General features: G+C 40.9%; 1 long non-coding RNA gene across 1 annotated transcript in view; it reads right to left on the bottom strand.

Annotated features, from left to right (window-relative positions):
• Positions 1 to 13281, bottom strand: part of LOC124089520 (uncharacterized) — an 80859-nt gene extending 67578 nt beyond the window's left edge. The window contains exon 1 of the long non-coding RNA XR_006850766.2: positions 12915 to 13281. This is a non-coding gene — a long non-coding RNA (uncharacterized LOC124089520). The remainder of the gene's footprint in view (positions 1 to 12914) is intronic.
• Between the last annotated feature and the right edge of the window lie 846 nt (positions 13282 to 14127).

Here is a 14127-nt window from a genome sequence, read left to right on the forward strand (position 1 = left end):
GTAGATGTATATACCAATGAAACAGAGACAAACCCACACAGATACAGTCATCTGATTCTTCATCCAAAAACCTACACTTGAGAAAAGACAGCCTTTTTAACAAATGGTACTAGAAAAACTGGTTATCCATATATGGAATAATCAGATTAGATCCTTATCATTCCCCTACATAAAATTCAACTCAAAAATGAATCAAAAACCTAGGAATTAGAGTAGAAACTATGCAATTCCTAGAAGAAAACGTAGGGTGAACACTCTAAAGTATAGGCACAGGCAATGACTTTCTCAATAAAACCTCTAAAGATCAGGAAATAATGCCAATAGTTAACAAAATCAGATGGCATTAAATTTAAAAATTTCTGTGCAGCAAAGGAAATAATTTAAAATGTGAAGAAACTACCTACATAATTAAAGAAAAATGTTGGCTAGCTACTCTTCTGACAGGATTATTATCCAGAATATATAAAGAACTCATAAAACTTAACACCAAAAATTTTTAAATAACCCAATTAATAAATGAGAAAATAAATTAAACAGACACTTCTCAAAAGAACAACTACAAATGGCCTACAAATATATGAAAATGGTAAACGAAAATCAAAAATAGTCTGAGATTTTGTCACTCCAGTTAGAATCACAGCCATCAAGAATACACACAATGATGGCTGGGGATATAGCTCAATGGTGGAGCGCTTGTCTCACATGTGTGGGGCATGAGCCTCAGCACCACATAAATAAATAAAATGAAGGTATTGCATCCATATATAGCTAAAAGTTTTTAAACAAGAATATATACAATGATAAATACTGAAGGGCATAAGGATAAAAAGGAAGATTTTTTACACTGTTGGTGGGACTGTATAAATTAGTATAACAACTATGTATACTAATTTATTGTATAAATTAGTATAACAACTATGGAAAACATCATGGAAGTTCTTCAAAAGAGTAGGAATAAAATCACCATATGACCCAGCTTTACCACTCTTTGGCATTTATCCTAAAGAATTAATGTAGGCACACTACAACAATACCTGCATACATACCCATGTTTAGAGCAGCACAATTCACAATAGCCAACCAGTCCAGGTGTCTATTAATAGACTAATATATAAAGAAAATGTGATATATAGATATAGATATTCAGCCATAAAGAAGAATGAAATTATGTCATTTGCAGAAAATGATGGAACTTGAGAACATTATGTTAAGTGAAATAAGCCTACCTCAGAAAGTCAAAGGTCACATGTTTTCTCTCATATTTGGAAGCTAGAGAGGAAAAATTAAAAGAAGGAGCAGGGAAAATATCATGAACATCAAAGGAAGATCAGTATACTAAAGGAAAGGGACCAGGCGAAGGGAAGTTGAGAGGCAAAGAGAAAATACTGACGGATCATGTTGGCCAAATTATATTGTTATATTGAGTGCATATACAAATACGTAACAATGAACCCTACCAATATGCATAGTTATAATGAAACAATTAAAATATGAGGAAAAAAATAACTCAAAGGATTTTTTAGGGGGTGTGGTGGTGTATATGGTAATTGTAGCTAATCAGGAGGCTGAGGCAGGGGATCACAGGTTACAGGCCAGCCTAAGCAACTTTAGAGACTCTGTCTCAAAATAAATTTTAAAATGAAAAAAGTCTGGGGATGTATCTCTGTGGTATGGTAGAACACTTGATCCCCAGCATCACAAAACAAACAACAAAAAAATGTATCCTTAAAAGTGTCCCCAAATATTACCACGTCTGGTAGAAAAATGAATGGAACCTATGGTGACTAAAGAGAGACAAAACTCACAACCCTCAGCAATAAAGTTTTGTGTTGTTTCATTGGGTAAATACCCAAGTAATAAATACAACCTTAGAACCATTTATAAGAAAAGAAAGGAATATAATAGTGAACTGCATTCTCTTTCTTACTCTATTATATTAAAATACTAATTTCCTGTTTTCCTCCTATTTTTTTATAGAATGTATTTTGGTAGTTAAATTTTTCATTTAATCCATGTACTACAATGTATCAAAAGGGAATTGCAGTGGAGCCAGAGAAGGAGGGCTCATCTCCAAGTGATGTTTATGATAACTAATGGGACTTCTGATAGCTCATCAATTTGAGGGAAGACAGTGAATATTTTTTATACAGATGATTGCATTATATGAAAAGGAGAATGTTGTTATGGCTTTCAATTCTTTGTCCATTTGAATAAAAGTTAAAGAACATAATTATCAAAGGGATAGAGTCTGATGGGTACTGTGGATTGACACTTCATGCACTGTCATTTTCCTGTGCCTTCCTGAGTGGCAGAGGCTAAAAAATTAAGAACCAAATTTCTCAGATTCCTTTGAAGCTGGAGTTTTAGATTTGATCTGTGTTATATTAATCCAATGCACTCAAGGTTTCTGAAGATTGAAGCGAGACAAGGGTAGGGGTGGGTTTTTACTGCTTGTGCTGTTTCCTGCTGACGTGCACAGCTATGGATGTGCTGATTTTCCTGTGGCCACAGTAACAGAGGGCCGAGAGTCTAGCCAACACTTTAGGGTGCTGAGACGGGGCCTGGGGCATTCACTCTTCTGGTCTGCATGGTTCCAGAGCCTGCAGCAGTGGTGATTTCTTCATCAAGAGAGCTGGCCAGTATGGTTCTAGAGATGGCAGCTTCCTGACTGTGGAGGAGTCACAGATCTCACGGGGACTATTTCTGAAGGGGTTCCTAAAATCTCAATTTAGGGTCTATTTTTTTTAAATATTTTTTTAGTTGTAGTTGGAGCCAATACCTTTGTTTTATTTATTTATTTTTATGTGGTGCTGAGGATCAAACCCAGGGCCTGGCACATGCTCGGCGAGCAATCTACCGCTGAGCCACAACCCTAGCCCCTCAATTTTTTTCAGTCCTCTAGATAATGTTTAAATCCATTTAATAAATTTCTCTGTCTTGGGGCTGGGGTGTAGCTGTGTGGTAGAGCTCTTGCCTAGCATGCATGAGGTCCTAGGTTCAATCTCCAACAATGATAAAAAAAAAAAAAATCCTCTGCCTTAGTCCACTGGGAACTATAACAAAATACCACAACAGAAATATATTTCTCAGAGTTTTGGAAGCTGGACAGTCAAAGACCAAGACAATACCAGATTTGGTGTGTCTGGTGAGGTCTTGCTTTCTGGTTCATAGATGGCACTTTCTTCCTGTGTCCTGACAAGGCAAAGTGGCAAGGCAGCTCTCCAGGACCTCAGTTATAAAGGCACTAATCTCATTGCTGAGACTCCACCCTCATGACCTAACCACCTTATAGTCTGTGCCACCTAATCCCATTATTGGGGGGAATTAGGCTTCCACACATAACTGTGGGAGTGACACAACATTATTAGACCATAATAACTTCTTACTCAGACCAGGTCGAGTGGGTTAGGTTCTGTACCAGAATCCTGACCAGAATGAATCTTTAGGTAAATACTAGATATATACTTTCAGCCTTTAAAATCAACCTATCTGTAAACTATTTTTTAAAAGCTGTAAATTTCACCATATAAGAGTAACAGAGACTGGTGGTTATCAACTAAAATTGTTTTTTTTTTTCCTTCATGATGGGCTCCTAAGCAAACTATACTTCCCAGAATTCCTCACAGTGAAGTGTGTCCACGTGACCAAATTCTGGCCAATAGCATACAATTGATGGGACAAGTGCCACTTCCAGGCCTTGCTCACAAACTCTCCCCTGGACTCTTGTCCATACTCCTGACCTGATAGACCCAACCTGATCTTGTCTTAAAACTGGGAGCCACCTCGCCACAAAGCTATGAAAAGATAATTTTGACTTTACTATAAATTACTGCAAATTCTGAACCTGCTTGGAATGCCTGCCCATGTCTTGAACTCACCCATGCCTGGCTCTCTGACCAGATAGGAGCCCTCTCTGAAACTTTAGTGACACCTCATAAATATTGGCCTTCCCTGGCCAGATAACGACCCTCTCTGAGGCTCTAATGGTCCTCACAAATTCTGATGTTGGGGCCAGCAAAAAATGTAAACTACCATTGGTGTGATGATTGTCAGAGTTCTGTTATCTGTAACCCCCCTTTGTGTAACTTTCTGGGCTATAAAGCTGGGCTGCAGGAAAGCTGCTGTTGCTGACTTGTTCCCCGCGGTTTTGGGAGGGAGAGGCAGCCCGGCCGGTTGAAATAATAAGCTTGCTTTAATTTGATTTTAATTGGAGTCAGTGGTCTTTTCTTGCATCCTGGTCTAACAGACCCTTTCCATCTGGCCAAAAGACAAGATGAGTTACATTGATTTATAACTAAAGAGACAACATTGATTAGTGGTTGAACTCATGAAGCTTCCATGAGACTAAATCAATGAATGCTCTCCTAATCTATCCACTCCCCAGGGCTGTTTTTGGAGCAATCCATAAACTTGTGTTTTAAGACATATGTTTCAGCATCTACTATTACTCTAACAAATATAGGAAGCCAAAGCACCTGTGAAAAAAACTTGAATATAAAATGCCGCGTCCGGCCAAGGGAGCCGAGTCCGGCGAGGGACGGCGAGGTTAAAAGACACACAGGACACCAAGGTTCTTCATCCAGGAGTCAATAATCTTTATTGCTAACACACCTTTTTTTATACCCCAAGCAGCAGAAGTGGAAAACTACCCAAAAGCAGGAGGGAGGGGGGAGAAATTTAGTTTCAACATCTATTATTGTCAGGTACCGAAACCTCCCTTAACAATAAGTCCATCAGACCAGAAAAGGTCAAGGCATTCCCGTGGAATACATATGTCTCAGACGGATAAGCAGGAACAGAAAAACCGCAAGTTCGCCATGGCCTTGTGAGCTGGCCACACTGGCATGCAGAACAAACTAGTGGAGGTAGGGCTCCAGGGGCCAAGGTGGACCTGTTGCCAACAAGTCCCCCTCTTTTGTTTTTTGCATGCCAGTGGGAATCAAGTAGCCCCTGTCTTAGGTCATTCACAGCCCTTGTGATGCTTACCCGTCTCTGGGAAGGCCCCGATTCCCTGTCTTAGGTCGCACAGCAAGTGTGAAAGTTGCCCGTCACTGGGTACTACAAGATCAGCTCAAGGTGTTATGACCTATCAAGACATTATTGCGGTGAACGCTTAACCGTCTCCACCCACGGGACCCATGACCATCACCACTGAATGGCAGATGTGATTGGACCGAGAGATTAGACAGCAAAGATCCTAGTACAGGAAGGCAAGAGGGAGAGGTATGCATAGAGAAAAGATATGGCAGGAGTTCTTCTTTTAAGGAGGACACTCATCTTCGGATAGGTCTGAAGTATATCTCAGAGAGGCGATCATCCATCTTCAAACGTTGATAGTGAACCTGTATCGGCTTAGAGGCTAAGATATTAATTTGATCCTTAATGAATTGTACTATCTTATTTACAATGCAGGGTCCTATTGCCACTACTAGAAGGAGGCCTAACAATGGTCCCAATAAGGGAAGAAGATAAGGCAAAAATCCATTAAGTCCAGTCCAGAGAGGGTTCTCAAATAATTCCCTCCTCCTTTTTTCTAGGTCTTCTTGGAGTTGTTTAATTTTTGTGCGAACTATGCCAGATTTGTTAGCATAAAAACAGCACCTCTCCCCAAGGGCTAAACAAATTCCCCCTTGATTGGCAGTAAGCAAGTCTAAACCCCGCCTGTTCTGAAGAACTACTTCTGCTAGGGAGTCTATCTGGTCTTGTAAGTCTTTAATGGTTCCCGACAGGGTTTGCACATCATCTATAAGCTGTTGAGATAGGCGGCGGTAAGAATGTATAGCCGTACCCAATCCTGCCGTGCCTGTACCCACAGCAGCGGTTATTCCAAGGCCAACAAGGAGTGGTAAGGCCTGAACAGCTCTCTTGTGTCTTCTAACTAAGATGTCTAGGCTAGGAATGGGTAGGGGTTCATCTCCTGAGATAATTGTGATATCAGGAAGCAGTAATGCCAGAACGCAACCACCAGTCCAATTTACTGGGAGCCTGGGAAAAGCTAAATTTCCACCACACATAAAAACTGTACCATTAGGGGGACAAATGGGCGGAGTAGGTGAGGAGTAATTCTTTACTAATGAGCAGTTTCCAAAGGAAGAGACTCCAACATCAACATCATAGGTATTATTTTGCATCATGCCTAGAAGGCATGACATAAAACCATCTAGAGGCTGCACCTTAAAGGGTAGCCCAGATTGACATGTGTTGTCATCATCAATGGTATAATTGATGGGAACCGCCAATGGCATGACTGCACCTGCCGTCATGCAGAGCCAGCAATCACCAGCAAGGGTAGGGTTGGAACTGTTAAGTAAAGAAAAGGTAGTTTCTAGGATATCTAATGTATTAGCATCTAAATCAGGAAACTGGGATTTGGGCAATATCAAGGGGTGGTATGTAGGCTTAGGGATCTCTGGCTTTAAAAGCTTAATCACCTGAAGGTGTTTGATAGCATCAGTGGGTCCCCCTCCATCAGAGATTCCAATGGGGGCCTGCATGGGCCAGCAGGAGGGTTTACCCACGACGCCCTCACATCCCGCCTCCGTTAACCGAGTCGTGATGCCTTCCCCTCCCCGGTCACCAAGAAAAGGAATATAATTATAAGTGGTCCCCCATTCTCCACGGGTGTTAGTTAGGATGGCCTCAAAATACTGTTTTCCTTGATTATTAACACAAATTGAGGCCGATGTATAACAGGAGATGTGCATTGCCGGGGTGTAATGACAAGTGGCGGGACAGCTTCCAAGAGTCTCAGTCGGATTAGGGACAACAAGTCCGGGCTTATTAACACATACCCATTTTGGTTGCTTAAATCCTCCGATGTTTTCATTGAGTTCAGCCGCCATGTAGGCTACTTTAGTCCCACAATCAATGCTCTGGATATAACCAGAGGGGGCCGAGTGCCGGGGCCCTCCCTTACACTCACAAGGGGCTCCAAAAAGATATTCATGAATATTCCCAGGTGGGGGGTCAAGCCCTCCTTCAGCAAACCTGTCCAGAAGGAATGCCACAAGAGGGGTCCAGCTCATGAGGTGTGTCTCGGCACTCACTTGAAGGGGTGAGAACAACAGCGGCAGGATCAGCCATCTTGGGAACTTCATTTTGTCTTGAATTTTCATTCACCGGTTTGGTGCAGCGCTCCGGGATCCAAATGGGCTTCTCAGTTCCTGGGGGAAAAACACATACAGCTCCCCTCACTCTAGCTAAGAGTGGAGCCGGGGGTTGCCACTTTCCGGTGGATAAATCTTTCCACCTTATTTGAGCATCTTGTACAGTGGGAGGGGAAAAGTGGCGTTGTGCAGCCGTGCGCCCTCCAGTGTCAGTGAGTAAAAAATTTAAAGTAAACAGGGTTATGCTTAGAAGTGCTTGTGGTCCCTGACAATTCCGGTATATCTCCCCCTCTTTTGTTTTTTGTAAATAAGTTTTTAAATGTTGATGGGCTCGTTCCACGATAGCTTGTCCCTGTGGATTATAAGGGATTTCAGTCTTATGATTAACTTCCCATTGGGTGCAAAACCGTTGAACCGCCTGACTTACATATGCGGGACCATTATCGGTTTTGAGGCATCGTGGGGTGCCCATGGAGGAAAAGGCTTTTAGAAGATGACTGATTACGTCCTTAGCCTTCTCTCCAGTATGTAAGGTGGCAAAAATGAAGCCAGAATATGTGTCAGTGGAAACATGTATAAAGGAGAGCTTACCAAAGCTAGGGAAGTGTGTAACATCTGTTTGTCAGACATCATTAGGTTATAGTCCTCTTGGATTAACTCCAAGGGAAGGAGAATGAATAAATGGATCTGGCAAATTGTGCACCCAGCTCTTCAGGGATCTTGGGCTTCCATAATAGCACTATTTTTCAGTACGTGCTGTTGTCACTTTGACAATTTTAAAAAATATATATGCACACTTTTGCCGCAGTCTGGCTGCAGCAAAATAACCCGGGGGTGATGAACAACTTGTGTACGTTGATACAGCAGGAGTGGGAGCCGTTTATAGTAGGACAGGACGAGTATATATACATTCCACACAGCTTATCCTAATTAACATAAACTAGATACAGCAGTCAACCAATAAGGAATCTCCACACTTAATGGCTCGCTGGCATTACTTCACAAACCACTCCCTCTGGCAAAATGCCAGGCGCCATCCAGACTTGTTTACAGACTCTAACACACTTTAAAAAAGTAAAAATAAGGCAAGACACTTCTGCTTCTGGAAAAATAGAGCAAACGCACTTTTCCCGTCTCCCCCTACTGATTACAACTGAAAACACTGGAATGAATATGTATACTCACAAATAAGGGACGCCAAAAGGTAAAGAGAAAAAGGCGGACCAGGTAAGGATCTAAGAACCCTAGGAATAACATTATAGTGGTATTAGTCACCTTTCCATCTGTAACAAAATACCTGAAATGATTAACTTAGTAAGACAAAAGGTTTATTTTGGGTCACAGTTTTGGAGGTTACAGTCCCTGATCAATTGACCTGGTTACTAAGCAACATATCATGGTGGAAGTGCAAAGCAGAGAAAATCCATCTACCTTATGGTCAAAAATCAAAGATGAGAAATAGCAAGGGGCTAGAGTCCCACTAATTCCCTTGATGTACACCTTCAATGACCTAGGAAATCCCACTAGCCCCACCTCCTAATGGCACCACCCTGGGGACCAAGCCTTCAACACAGGTCTTTGAGAAACATTCAAAATCCAAACCAGAGCAGTGGTAAGGTCTCTGGGTTTTCTTTTTTCCATATATTCCCAGATTTGGAGCTGAAGAAGGCTGAACCCAGAAATGTCCCCAGGCATAAATAAACAAAGGCTCAACCAACACCTGATTTCTCTAACCAAAGGACCCCAAATAGGCAGCCTAGAAAAACAGAAACTTCCAGAAAATAATTGCTGTACTTCAGTCAAACACCACAGGAGGTGGGAAACTGGTCTCTTCCTTCAAAACACCACCAAGGCTTGGGTGGTTAGCTTCACCACCCCCAAACCTCTCCAATGGGGGGAGGGTGTCAGAAAAGACCAAATAGGGAGGTGGGACCCTCATCCCCACTGTAGTAAGTGGCACCCCCACGGTGACAGTGGAGCACATGAGGAGCAGCCATGAAGCACCCCTTCCTTCCCTCTCAGTGGTATCCATAGAGGCCCCTTGCCTGTCTTCAGAAGCTGACTGGAAACCCTGGATTTCTACCCTCACCTAGCAGTAGCTTGACCCCAGTGCCCCTTTCTCTACTGAAACAATGTCAGAAAAAGCAAGCTAAAACATTAGGTTTAAATAATATCCAGAATCTCATATCAGAATGCCTAAAATGTCCTGGTTCCCATTTTTTAAAAAATCATACCAAGAACTAGGAAGATATCAAACTGAAAAAGGCAATAGATGCCAACAAGATGTAAGAGATTTTAGAACTAATTGACAAAGTTTCTAAAGCAGCTGCATAAGCATGCTTCAATAAGCAGTTATGTACACATGAAAAAAGCAGAAAGTCTCTGCAAAGAAAGAGAGGACATAAAGAAGAACTAAGTGGATTTTAAAAACTAAAAAGTATAATGAGTGAAATTTTAAAACCAAATGGATGAGCTCAATAGAAGGATGAAGAGAGGGGGAATATTTTAACTAGAAGATAGAACAATAAAGCTAACCCAATCTTGAAAACAGAAAATAAGAAATAAAAAGAAAAGGAAACAGATATATTCTGTGCAGGTAGAATGTATAACAACAACCCTCACCATAATGTATTATGTAGCAATTTTTTAAATGAGGGGAAAAAGGAATAAACCTCCGGGCACTTGTACAACTATAACAAGAGATCTAATATTCATGTCATCAGAGGACCAGAAAGAAAAGAGAAACAGTAAAGGGCAAAAAGTAATCAAAGAAAAAATGGCAGAAAACTTCCCAAACTTGGCAAAGGCAAAAGCCTACTAGTGACTCAAGAAAACAAGCAAACTTCAACTACAATAAACCCAATCATATCCACACCAAGACACATCATAGTCAAATTTCTAAAATATGAAGACCAAAAGAAAAATGAATGAAAGGTTTAAATGACAGAGGATTTCTCATTAGAAAGCACATAGACAAGAAGAAAGTGCCATGTTTTTCAAGTGCTGTAAAAAAAAAAAAAAAAATGTCAACCCTTAATCCTGTATCCAGTGAAAATATCTTTTAGGAATTAAGAGAAAACCAGGACATCTCAAATGAAGGAAAACAAAGATAATAAGCAGACCTACTCTAAAAGAATAGTTCAAGAATGTAATCTAGATAGAAAGGATATGGTAAAAGAAGGAATCTTGGAACATTAAGAAGGAAAATTAGGGCTGGGGTGTGGCTCAGTGGTAGAGTGCTTGCCTCACATGTGTGAGGCACTGGGTTCAATTCTCAGCACCACATATAAATAAATGAATAAAATAAAGATCCATCAACACTAAAAAATATTTTTTAAAAAATAAGGAAAATATAGGTAAGTACAATAAACTTCTTTTTCTCTTGAATTTTCTACAGGTGAAATAAAAATTATATCACCATCTAATGTGATTCCAAATATATATGGAAGAAATACTTAAAGAAATACTTAAAGGAAGATAAAGGAACATAAAAAGAGAAAATATTTCTACATTTTCATTTCTACAAAATGCTTACATCAATAGAAAATGATAAGTTATGCATCTAAAATGTAAGAGTAATAACTAAAAGAAAGCTATATAAATAGATGCATTCAACGGGGCATGGGGTGCATGCCTGTAATCCTAGCAAATCAGTAAGCTGAGACAGGAAGATCAGAAGTTCAAGGCCAGCCTCACAACTTAGCAAGATCCTGTCCCTAAATAAAAAATAAAAAGGACTGAAGATGTAGCTCAGTGGTAAATCGGTAAATCTCAGTGGCAATTACCAAGAATACAAGTAACAATAAATGTTGGTGAGGATGTAGGGAAAAGGGCACACTCATACAATGTTGACAGACTGCAAATTGGTGCAACCACTCTGGAAAGCAGTATGGAGATTCTTCAGAAAACTTGGAATGGAAACACCATGTGACCCAGTTATCACACTCTTTGGTATATACCCAAAGGACTTAAAATCAGCATACTACAGTGACACAGCCATATCAAATGTCTATTGCAGCTCAATTCACAACAGCTAAGCTATGGAACCAACCTATGTGCCCTTCAACAGATGAATAGATAAAGAAACTGTAGTATACATACACAATGGAATATTGCTAAGCCATAAAGAAGAATGAAATTATGGTATTTGCTGTAAATGGATGAATCTGGAGACTATCATGCTAAGCAAAATAAGCCAATCCCCCAAAACCAAAGGTTGAATGTTCTCTCTGATATGTGGATGCCAACACACAATTAGCTAGGGGGAAGTTTAGAAGTGCATTGGATTAGACAAAGGAGAAGGAAGGGAAGGATGAGGGAATGAGAATAAGAAAGACTGTAGAATGAATCGGACATAACTTTCCTATGTTCAGATGTGAATACACAACCAGTGAAACTCCACATCATGTTCAACCACAAGAATGGGAAGTTATACTCCATGTATGTATGATATGTCAAAATACACTCTACTGGGTTGGGGTTGTGGCTCAGTGGTAGAGGGTTTGCCTAGCACATTCAAGGCCCTGGGTTCGATCCTGAGCACCACATAAAAATAAACAAAATAAAACTATTGTGTCCAACTAAAACATAAATATTTTTTTAAAATACACTCTATTGTCATGTTTATCAAAAAGGACCTCCCAAAAAGCAATCTTAAGTATACATGCAGCAAAGACCTACAAACTTTGTAAAGTAAAATCTTATAAACCTGTATCATAGAAAAAGAAATAGAAAAATCCATCATTATAGTTAGAGCTTAGTGCTCCTTTCTCTGTGATTAACTTTTTAAAAAAGTGACAGAAAATAAATAAGACAAAAAAGATTCAACCAAATATCCACAAATATTCAACCAAATATCAAAAAAAAAATCTGATCAACATTTATGAAGCACCTCAGCCAAAACTGCAGAATTTTATTTATGTTCCCACATAGCATACACCAAATAGACCATATCCCATACCATTAAAAAAACAAATGTGAAAATAACTGAAATTATGCAGCGTACTCTCCAACCACAAGGGAACCAAACTAGGAATCAATAACATAATTACAATAGGAAAATATCCAGACAATTGAAAACTAAGAAGCACTGTTCTAAATAACCCCTGAGTAAAAGACAAAAGTTTCTCAAGGTCAATTAAAAAATATACTGAACTCTACATCATGTATAACCAGAAGAATGAGAAATTATACTCCATTATATATGATGTATCCAAGGGCATTCTACTGTCATGTACAACTAATTAAAACAATTTTTTTAAGAATGTATTATATTAAACTAAAATGAAAATACAACTTGTCCAAGGTTGTGGTCACAGTTTAAAACTATGCCAAGAAAAAAAAAATTATAGTACCAAAATGAAACATAGAAAAGAGAAAAAGTCTCAAATAATAATCTAAGCACCCACCTCCAGAACCCAGGAAAAGCAATCAAAAAGCAACCAAAGGAGGGAAAGAAAAAAAAAAAAAATTTAAAAAAAAAAAAAAATGTTCTTTGAAAAAAATCGATGAAATTGACAAACCCTAACAGGAACTACAAAGAGAGAGAGAGGACACAAATCACCACATCAGAAACAGGGACGTCCCCACCGAACCCACAAACGCCCGCAGGACACGGACGTCAAGAGGCCAACGGGGCCCAAGATGGCGGCGTGGAGAAGGCGACCGTGTAAGCGGCTCCCTGAGGCGAGACCAGGACAGAACCCTGCGGGATTTAATACTGGACTTTCAGCACTGCCTAGGGGCTCAAAAGGTTGATAAAATAAAGTAGATTTAAAAAAAAAAAAAAAAAAAAAGGAAAAAACTCACCCCGGGCACCGCAGCCGCTGATGTGGACCCACCATCATGGGCAGGTGGGAAAGGGGCGCCAAGAGAGCCCACACTTTGGATTACCACCCTGGCGTGTCTTGAAGCGGAGAGCACGGTGATCGGGACATTGTTGAGCTGATCCAGTGGGTGAGCTGCACTTTGTCCTCCTGTGAGAGGGCCGCTGAGCGCCTCCCAGTAGCCCGCTGAGAGCCAGGCAGCTGCCATATTTCCGGCTGCACTACGGTGGCCGGCAGGTGTGGCTCCAAACCCAGGTGCCCCTCCAAACCCAGGTGCCCCTCCAAACCCAGGTGCCCAGACCTTGTAATTTCACCCGGGTCTGAAAACCAGTCCTGGCAGAGGCTCACTACGTGACCCAGAGTGTGACTAGAATGTGACAGGTTAAATTCAGGCGTGGAAAGTGTTGCACCCAGGGGAATTCAAGACGCTCAGACCTCAGAGATCCTGCCTGGGTGCCTCTCACTCTTTGAGTCCGACAGTCTGCAGGACTCCATGGGGACAACCAGGAACTTGGGGGACCAGGTGGACTGAATGTACCCTTTGGGATTGAGCCCAGAAGGCTGGGAAATGGGGGTCAGAGGAGGATGAAGGATTGGCTCCTTCACCACTCAAGGAAAACCCAGGGGAATTCCACTGGTACAGGTGCCTAGCATTGATCAGAAGCAGCCAGGCTCTGGAGCTGTGCTGATTTAAAAGCTTCACCAGACATCATTCTGCAAAGCACTGAGGGTCGAGCTGCACCTCCAGGAGCTCAGCCTCTAGGAACCACTTTCAGGGAACTTGCTGTGAATGGAGTAGACAACGCCCTCCCACCTGCCCCACCTCCTACTGCCAAGACTGGAAGCTGAGAATGGTCAACCTGACTAGTTCCACAAAAAGAAGAAAGAACTGACAGCCCCTGACTACTACAATTGCACACAGTACATGCCTCAAGAAAAAAAAAATGGAAACAAAGACAGCTGGGACCTGACAACCAACATATACTATTATAGACAATTTGTGACCATTTCAATGAAAACAATTCCTAATCTTCCATCAAAAACCTTTTTCTGCTGGGCACAGTGGTGCATGCCTGCAATTCCAACAGCTTGGGAGGCTGAGGCAGAAGGATTGCAAGTTCAAAGCCAGCCTCAGAAACTTAGCAAGCTCCTAAGCAACTTAGTGAGACCCTGCCTCTAAATAAAAAATAAAAAGG

The sequence above is a fragment of the Marmota monax genome, unplaced genomic scaffold (assembly GCF_021218885.2).
Source record: "Marmota monax isolate L192 unplaced genomic scaffold, Marmota_monax_Labrador192_F-V1.1 WCK01_AAM20220418_F8-fsc00041, whole genome shotgun sequence".
Classification (NCBI taxonomy): domain Eukaryota; kingdom Metazoa; phylum Chordata; class Mammalia; order Rodentia; family Sciuridae; genus Marmota; species Marmota monax.